The sequence below is a fragment of the Palaemon carinicauda genome, chromosome 26 (assembly GCF_036898095.1).
Source record: "Palaemon carinicauda isolate YSFRI2023 chromosome 26, ASM3689809v2, whole genome shotgun sequence".
In the NCBI taxonomy this organism is placed as follows: domain Eukaryota; kingdom Metazoa; phylum Arthropoda; class Malacostraca; order Decapoda; family Palaemonidae; genus Palaemon; species Palaemon carinicauda.
Window position 1 is genome coordinate 43,157,343 of NC_090750.1, and position 10,000 is coordinate 43,167,342.

Consider the following 10,000-nt stretch of genomic DNA (forward strand, 5'->3'; position numbering starts at 1 on the left):
TACTCCGTGTTTCTTCCATCGATTTTGAGTCACACACACACACATATATATGTATATATATATATATATATTATATATATATATATATATATATATATATATATATATATATATATATATATATATATACAGTATATACAGGTATATATAGATATGTATGTGTGTGTGTTTGCGCACGCGCGTGTGTGTGTGTATGTATAAATTTTCTTGACTCTCAGTTAATTAACAAAGCTGGCTATTTTTAAGGGGTATGTATTACTTGTATTTATATCATGGTATGATATTGTTAATTTCATACACCAAAAACGTACTTTTGTAAAATATTGAATAAAATGGAACTGATGACTGTACACGCCTTCAAAAAGTGTAGTCATAACAGAACACGAAGTAGCAAAAGATTCACCATAACCTAGAAGGGATGTATGCAAATGACCATGTACTTCGGTGGTTCTCTGCAGATTTTTTGCTTTGATCTCCCTCTGAGGACCAATAACATTCAGTTACATCTCCTTAATTTCCCCTTTATATGGATTAGAGAGGCCCCTTGCACCAATGCACGGTACTTTCCTCTCGGGGATTATGACATTTTCATGAACTCCAAAGAGGAGATCCCAGCGTTTCCAGATCGTCTTCATTCTCGTTGGTACGTACTTTAGAATTTTAATGCCACAACATTGCTTACGGAAGCGTTACTTATCTTTTCTTCAAAACTTCTATGTTAAATCAGCGTCCATTGCTAAAGAAGGTTCTATACTTGTCTATCTTTCATTTTAGACTAATGTATACAAGTAGTTCCTGGCAGTTTTTTTGCCGTCCTTATTAGCCTTCAATAATATCGCTATCTTGTTTTTGAGGACTGATATTCTATTTAGTATTTTTTTACTTTATGGATACGTAATGTCTGTATGATTAATCTTTAGGTATTGGAAATTTTTATTCTAAATTGCCAATTTTCACATCTTGGTCAAGTACATTTAGTCTAATAATTAGATTGATGTTCAAAACTATTCTTGAACATTGTTAGTATACATATTATTGTTTACCTTTTTTTTTTTCGTCTTGAATATTTCAAACGGTGTTTGTAATTAAAAAAAATTATGTTTTTTTTTTTTTATTGTAAACTCCCTTACCTATATTTGCTTCCATTCACTATCAACTACAAACAATTCTGGAGACTTTTTGTCTTCTGTATGAAAATTGCTAAGAAACTTTTATCTGTGATAATAGAGAGGTATGGTAACAAGGAATGCTCTTCTACAATTATAAGTTTCACCAAAATATATACCAGCCTTTACCATTGAATGGAATAAATAGCTTACAGAATTGACCATATATTTTAGATAATCCCAATAGAGACAATGTCATTTAGCACTTATTCTCAGGAAAAAAACAAATATTATCTTTTTGTTCGTAGAACTTGCTTAACTTGCTTGCTATAAAGAATCAGGAGGAAAAGATATCGGATTTTTTCCAATACTTTCACACCGGATTTCAAGTCAAAATTCCCAAACGAAACGTTCCAATCCTTCCATATTTCTTTCCTTCCGAGAGAGAGAGAGAGAGAGGAGAGAGAGAGAGAGGAGAGAGAGGAGAGAGAGAGAGAGAGGAGAGGGAGAGGAGAGAGGAGAGAGAGAGAGACAGAGAGAGAGAGAGAGACTCTCTCTCTCTCTCTCTCTCTCTCTCTCTCTCTCTCTCTCTCTCTCTCTCTCTCTCTCTCTCTCTCTCCCCCCTCATATTAAAATGACACTTCTAATAGAATTTTCAGTAATGACCATTCCTGCCTTAACCTATATATTGAACTACCTTTTAGAAAAACAAAATGTAGCTTTTAGGAACATATTTTTTACATATGAGGGAAATATATATTCATAAAAAAGTGATATATAAGTATTGATAATTTTTGTGGAATATTTAATAATAGGAACTGCCTATAACGTACAGGCAATTCTTGGAATTGCATCGTTTATATGAATTTTGAGGTCAATTACAAAATTGATATCACAATATATATAAATTATATATATATATATATATATAATATATATATATATATATATATATATATATTATATTATATATATATATATATATATATATATATATATATATATATATATATATATATATATATATATTATGTATATATATAAGATAGTATTTGGACGGCAATAAAGTAAAATATCTTTCATTATTTCTTCGCACAAAACAATGAGAAATATTTTTAGAACAAAGTATGACTTCTTAGTTAGGACATCAAGTCATCTAATGGTAAAGTTTGAAAAGTGATGGCGGCAAATATTATTGAAAAGGAAATAAATATACCTTAAATGAGATTGGTTGGATGTTTGTATATCAAAAACTTTGAGAAGACCTGGAGACTGGCATATCCAATGTCAGCTCGGCACCACAGCACTGCAATGACTTCCAATCACTGGTTTGAGAAGTTTCAAGGCAATACATCCCTAGAGGCTGCAAGGAGAGCTACATGTATATCGCAGGTCTCAACGGACAATTAAAAATACAGTACAAGTAGTGCACTAAGGCATTTAACGAATATGCCTTTGGTGAAAGTAGCATGGAACATTGAGACGCCTTTTCTGGCCTCAATCAGGCAATGGAGAAAAAAAAAAAAAAAAAAAAAGAATGCTTGCAGAAAGTCATAACCTTTCATAGACATACATGACCCATAACAGCAAAAAATGCCTGGGCAATCATCATCAAACTAAACCTATAAAAGAAGCCCCAACCTAGGTTAGCTGCTGTAACCCCAAAGCCAAGTTGATCACAAACTGCGAATGAAGTGCGAAGTTACCTAAAGAAAATGAGACGGGACATGGCCAGTATCATGCAAGAAAGTGATGACTAAATCCCAGCTCTTTACCTTAGAAGAACTAAATGCTGCCATGAAACTCCTCAAACCTGGGAAGGGGCCCTGCCTAGGTAGCATAGCAACAGAAATGATCATATATTTCGGAGAGAACAAAAACATGGCTCCTGTTGCTATTCAATTCCTGTGCAACAACCTACCAAATCCCAAAAAAAATGGAGAAGAGGGAGAGTATTAACCTTGCTGAAACAAGGGAATGACCCATTATCCCCCAAACGTTATCGTGCAATATCCATACCGTGTATTCTTTACAAAATATATGAACAATTGATCATAGCCCGTATCCAACCAACTATTGAAGAACAACTGTCGACTGATCAAGCTGGCTTTAGACCAGGTCGATCCCGCTGCAGTCAGGTATTAAACCTAGGGTAGACTAGAACCAATTCATGCAGCTGCTTATTGGCCAACCGCCAGAGAAGTGGCAGGAAAGTGACGGAAAGTCAGCCCAAGTGTAGACCTGCTCAGTGGACCCACCCTCACCAGGAAAGTTTGTGTAACCCTAAACCGAGTAGGGTAAAAATGGGCAAAACTGGAGATTACTGCCTCAATTGGATATTAGCCACCAACCCAAATTGTCCATGTGGGGCAACACCACAAACAAACTAACTGAATCCTAGATTGCTCCTTATTGCTGAGATCAAGACCTCACAGAGGAAAACAACAACGCATTCCCCTGGGTTCAACATTGGTTTGATAAGATATTATGATGGTTTGTTGATGAAGTTTAAATATTATCTCAAGTCCTTTAGATCATGATTAGGTTATTCACTGACGTTGATCAGTGATGCTGAAGTCATTAATTAGAAGTTTTTATTATTCCATTAACAAAGTAGTAATATCTTTTTTCTTTTTAAGGAAACCACCCATTAAGATATAAATAGGAGTATTTGATTTGGTTTTATGATTATATTTAGATATTAGTGATAAAGAAATATTATACGCACTTCTCAGTCTCTTGTCACAGGATATCCAGCTGGTATGCCACCTTCTCAAAGCCACCAATCAACTACCTGCTGTTTATGTGTTGTTGTCGCTGTTCATAGATTGCATTGTAGAATGAGCTTTGCATCTACAATGCCTCTCTTCGAGATCAGCTTTGTTGGTGGGATCAGAATATCTGTGTTCATCGAAAGCAAAATACAATGATGCATGTGTTTTTTTTTTCTTTTTTTTTAAAGATTTAACATTTCAGCAACACACTAGTTAACGAATATTTAACAGTATCGTCCTGTAGTAGGAATTTCCAGAAATACTAGATATTTACATTTACAACAACAAATTTCCAATATTATATTAGGTACCATTGATTTTTTGCTCCTGTTGGGCTTGATTCAAAATGCAATAATATTAACAGGAATATATTCATTATTAGTTTAATAATACCATTATCATCATTATTTTCTGGCCATCATCATTATCCTGATGTTGATCAAGAAAAAGAGCCAAAAGGAATTTGATAATAGTTAATGTGAAACTTGATTGACCTCAAATAGAAACTATCATTGTGATTTGATTTGAATCTGCACAGATATGCCCACCGATCCTCTAATACCCATGCGGGTTTAAAGGAGCAAACTCCAAGAGTCAGTGAACCGTGGCTACTAAGAACATATGGCAGGTGATATGACTCTTTGAAGATACAATATTACTGTTAGAAACACCATTGGCAAATGGTTGAGAAATGGCGATAGATATGTTATCATTTATTAATTTTATATATAAATAGGAATTCTCATGATTTCGCTGTGAATGAGGATATTGAATATTTATAGATAAATTCTTGAGTATTATGACTGACTTTTTTTTTTTTTCATTTTCATTTTGATAGGAGATTTTATGAAGGCTGTATGAGAATGTAGGCCTTCAATGAATGTGAGTATTATTTTAAAGTTTGTCAAAATTGCATAATTTCCATATGATAGGAAAATCCTCTAGCTTTGTTTCGGGTAAAGATAATAAAGGCTTATGTCCGGCCCTGCTGCATGTGAAATAAATAAATAAATAAAATTTACATGTTAATATCTGTAAGCCAGAGTTGAAAGCAGTTCGGGATTAGTGTTTGGGGTATATTGCCATTTTACAGGTCTGATTGTTTGAAGGAATTATAGCAGTGATGGGGAGGAATATAGTTAAATGGCGAAGTTTCCGGCATTAGAAAAAAAATACAAATCAGTACATAGGAACATATGAAAAAGCATTATGCAACAACAATAACCTTTTTCTTGGATAGAGAAGGAGCCATTAATAATAATGAAAATAAAAAGTTTAAAAAATTCATGTCACGTTCAGCATACTCGTTTCCGAACAAGGAATATTGGCCATTGTGTAAAATGTTTACGTGAAAAAAACTTGAACCTCGAGAATAATGCCATTAGTACCATTTATCAAAGTCAGGCGAATAGCCCTACTCTGATTTATGGGTCTTAAGTAAGATTTTGACTTAATTGACTTTTACCAATCGACTTCTACCAACTTTTACTGTGCCAACGACGTTCCATAAATCTTGAAAATGAAAGTATTTCAGTGTTTTTTTTTTTTCAGTGTTCTACCACTCAATTTTCTTTATCTTAATTGGTTTTCAGTTTTGTTTATAATTTTTTTTTCCCACACAAATTGTATCAACTTCCAATCAAGGGGAAGCCTAATAGCTATCAATATTCAACAGGCATATTTTCCTCTCCGAGGCATTAAACCACTTTGACTGTGGATAAGTAATTTTTATATACCAGGAACTCCTTTTATAGATTTCTACGCAGAGGTATTGGAGAGAGAGAGAGAGAGAGAGAGAGAGAGAGAGAGAGAGAGAGAGAGAGAGAGAGAGAGAGAGAGAGAGAGAGAGAGAGAGAGAGAGAATATTATGTAGATTAACTTTGTGACATAATAAGTGATCAATCTTTCAATGAAAACAAGCTTACAAGAACATTGAAAATATGAGGTCAAGAGCGAGTAGGTTTCAACGTTGCCCACTGTTTAAATCTCTCTCTCAACCTCTTCTTTCACTAGAAGGGCAAAGTTATCATCTTGAAAGTTCATTGTGATTTTCATTGATTTTCTTGGAATTTCTTCAGTGACTGATTCAATAACCTCAATTTTTTAATCTTTAGATAAACATAATTGTTATTACTTATGGAATCGATGACTGCCAAATATGCAGAAGAGAAATACTACCTCCTTATAGATTCAAATGAACAGTAGGTTTGGTACCCTTATAAAAATATTAGAAAAAATCTGCGAGTCAAAATTTCTAGTTCTACTCACGGCTATATAATTTTCCATAGTTCACACAAACTTGCCTTATTATTATTATTATTATTATTATTATTATTATTATTATTATTATTATTGTTGTTATTATTATTATTATTATTAACTAAGGATTAATTTTTTTTTGGTGGAGGGGGCGGGGGTTAGGGAGGTGGTAGGTTGAAGGATAAGTCTATCCACTGAATTATCAATAACCATCGGCATGTCCCCCATGATCCTATCTTAGGTGAAGAGAGAAATTGAGAGACTGTTATAGCAAAGAGTCGTTGTCACTATGGAAACCTTTGCATAAAATTATTTCTATCAATCAAAGGTATTAGCCATACTACATGCATAAACAATTGATATAGAACAGAAAAGAAATAATAAAACAAAGAATGTGTATATTACACGAACTCAGTATTTGGAAATCATATATTTTGATATTTTATCTTGGACAAAAAAAAAAAAAAAAAAAAAAAAAAAAAAAACATTAAAAATGGCTACATGTATATCTCGTGAAATATTTGATTAACTTTGTGTTTTTATCAATTACGTTTCCTTAACCATTATATCAATGAATCTCTGTCGTTTCCTTGCTCATCTTAGAACTTCTGATTCTGTCTCTGAAGGAAGTTATCAAAACTCTCGCTGGTTCTTCAAGATGTTTTGTCCCGTCTTACGGGCAATCTCTTGGAAACATAATCTCTAAGACAATTTAAAGTTGTTATAGAAAGTCATTCAAATTATTTTTACTTGTTGCTTTTATGTCGAACACCTGCTTCTACGGCATACACTTCTGGAAGTGCAGTTCCCTAGAAAGTCAGTAAACAACTCTTCCTAGCCTGAAAAAAGTTATCCACATTATGGAAAAAAATATGACATCTCTATTTTGTATTTTATTCATATATATATATATATATATATATATATATATATATATATATATATATATATATATATATATACTTATGTATATATACATACCTATATATATAATATATATATATATATATATATATATATATATATATATATATATATATATATATAAATACATATTTATATATACCTATATATATACGTATATATTATATATGTATATATACCTATACATATATATATATATATATATATATATATATATATAAATATATATATATGTATATATATACATAGATGTATATATAATATATATATTTATAAATTTATATATATGTATAGATATATATATATATATATATATATATATATATATATATATATATACAGTATATATATATATATATATATATATATATATATATATATAAATATATATATATATAATATATATATATATATATATATATATATATATATATATATATATATATATATATATATAATGTGTGTGTGTGTGTGTGTCAGAAAATGGTCAGTGATTTTTGACTGCGCCAATGGACAAATACGTAAAATGCATGTCACAATGGTTTCTCCCTTCTCTCTCTCTCTCTCTCTCTCTCTCTCTCTCTCTCTCTCTCTCTCTCTCTCTCTCTCTCTCTCTCTCTCAGTAAACAATTTTCTCTGATGATGATATGAATTGACATATTAAAAACAAACATATGGATTGACATAAAATGGTAATTCAATATTTGAAGGAAAATGAGGGGAGATAATAGTTATTAGCGTACTGTTTGTAAAAGGATAGATTATCTCTTGTAATATATTCAGTATTGCTTTTAGAATGCATTATTTCCTTCTTCTCTGATACCATGAACTTCAGTATGTAATGCCGGGAACATCCACCTGATGTATAGTCCAGCCTTTAATTTAATTTCCCAGTTGGAAAATTAAGTATTAACTTTGTCACTGAACCCAAATATCTTTTTTTTTTTATTTACTTATTGTTATATAAACTGTATTATTTGTATGGTATGTAAACATATAATAAATTGTGAAAATTAATACCGCTGACATATCACGGGAGGTAAAAAAAAAAAAGACTAAATAAAAACGCCAGATATGATTTGATTCTTTATTCATAAAGTAAGTTTGTTTTAATGATCTCATTTTCATACCATCACAGTTTTTGTTATGCAATACCATTTCTAATACTTGATTATTTTTAATCATCATGAGTAGTTTGGCTAATAGCTTTTTATCTTTTCTGTTAAAAACTTTGATGACGATTTCCTTATAATTAGAAAATTAGCCCCTTCGGTAGAATGAGAGATTTAGAATATTTGATTTTTCGATGACAATAAGGCCTAATAGATTTACCACTTAAGAAAACTTGGTAAAGTTTATAAAACCTATTTACAAGTCATACGAAAATAACATGTATTTAAGAATAGCTTTTTAATTCAATTATAACCAAAGGTATAATTTGATTATTAAATAAAAAAAAATCAGATTATAACTATTTGTCCAAAAAAAAAACATTGATGGGTGCCGTAGCTATTTCTGTCATCTGAGAGAAACTTTGAATCTAGATAAAATAAGTTAGAGTATAGACCAACTAAAAGAGATGCAAATATGCTATAGAAATATCCTATCGACTAAACAATTCGCTTTTCTCTACCTTAGTGTTACCCATTAACTTACTTTTGTTAAGAATAATACTTTGTTTCAACAATTTTCCTTTAGATTTTTTTTTTTTTTTTTTTTTTTTTTTTTTTTTTTTGCATTTCCACAGAATCCTTAGAGAACATCGCCCTCCTATCTCTGAATCAAGGGGCTGCTGCTGCTCTCTCTCAAGGAAAGCGGAACCCCTTCATTGCCACAAGTTCTAAGTACTTACTTTCCAACAGGAGGCCAGTCAAGGACCTAGATATTCATACCGAAATTAGTTTATTTGTACTTTAATCAGTATAAGGGAAGACCTAATCAATTTACAATATATTTGTATCGAAAAGAGTGTTTCCGGGAGTGAGCCTCCTAATTATTATTATTACTACTAGCTAAGCTACAACCCTAGTTGGAAAAGAAAGATGCTATAAGCCCAAGGACTCAACAGGGAAAAATAGCCTAGTTAGGAAATGAAATAAGGAAATAAATAAACGATATAGTAAGAATGAACCATTAGAATAAAATATTTTCAAAATATTACCAAAATTAAAACAGATATTTCTTATATAAACTATGAAAAGATTTATGTCAGCCTATTCAACATAAAATCATTTGTTGGAAGTTTGAACTTTTCAAGTTTTACTGATTCAACTATCCGATTAGTAAGATCATTTCTCAACTTGGTCACAGGTGGAAAAAATGTTTCTAGAATAATGTGTAGTATTGAGACTTATGATGGAGAAGGCCGTACTATTAGAATTAACTGCATGGCTAGTATTATGAACACAATGGAATTGTCCGGGAAGATCTGAATGTAAACGTTGGTCCGAATTATACAAAATCTTATGCAATATGCACAATGAACTATAAAAGGACTTAAGATATTTCAGAAGGACAGGGAATGATTAATGGAGGATTGTTCGTTCATCTGATATGTCAACACAAAACTCTAAATATATATAGATCATATCAAGGCTATCGTTAGAAATGTTGATATTTTGGTGTTGGCGCAATAAAGACACGCAGCCAAAACGTACCAATTTTACGATGAATATAAATAATATCTTAGGTTATTCATAGAAATGTAAATGCTTGTAAATAGTAAAAATTAATATCATTCTTGAATCGTGTAGGTTGCCGGTTAAAAAGACAATAAAATTTTGAATACAATAACATGTTGATTGGTCAATAAAATCGCCACTATTCAAGGTGACCTTTTAATTAAAACGAAACACCTTTATTTCAGGACAAGAACGTTGACCAAGAGTCAATGTGAGTTTTGGCATCTTGAATTTATTCAGTTTTGGTCATGATGCC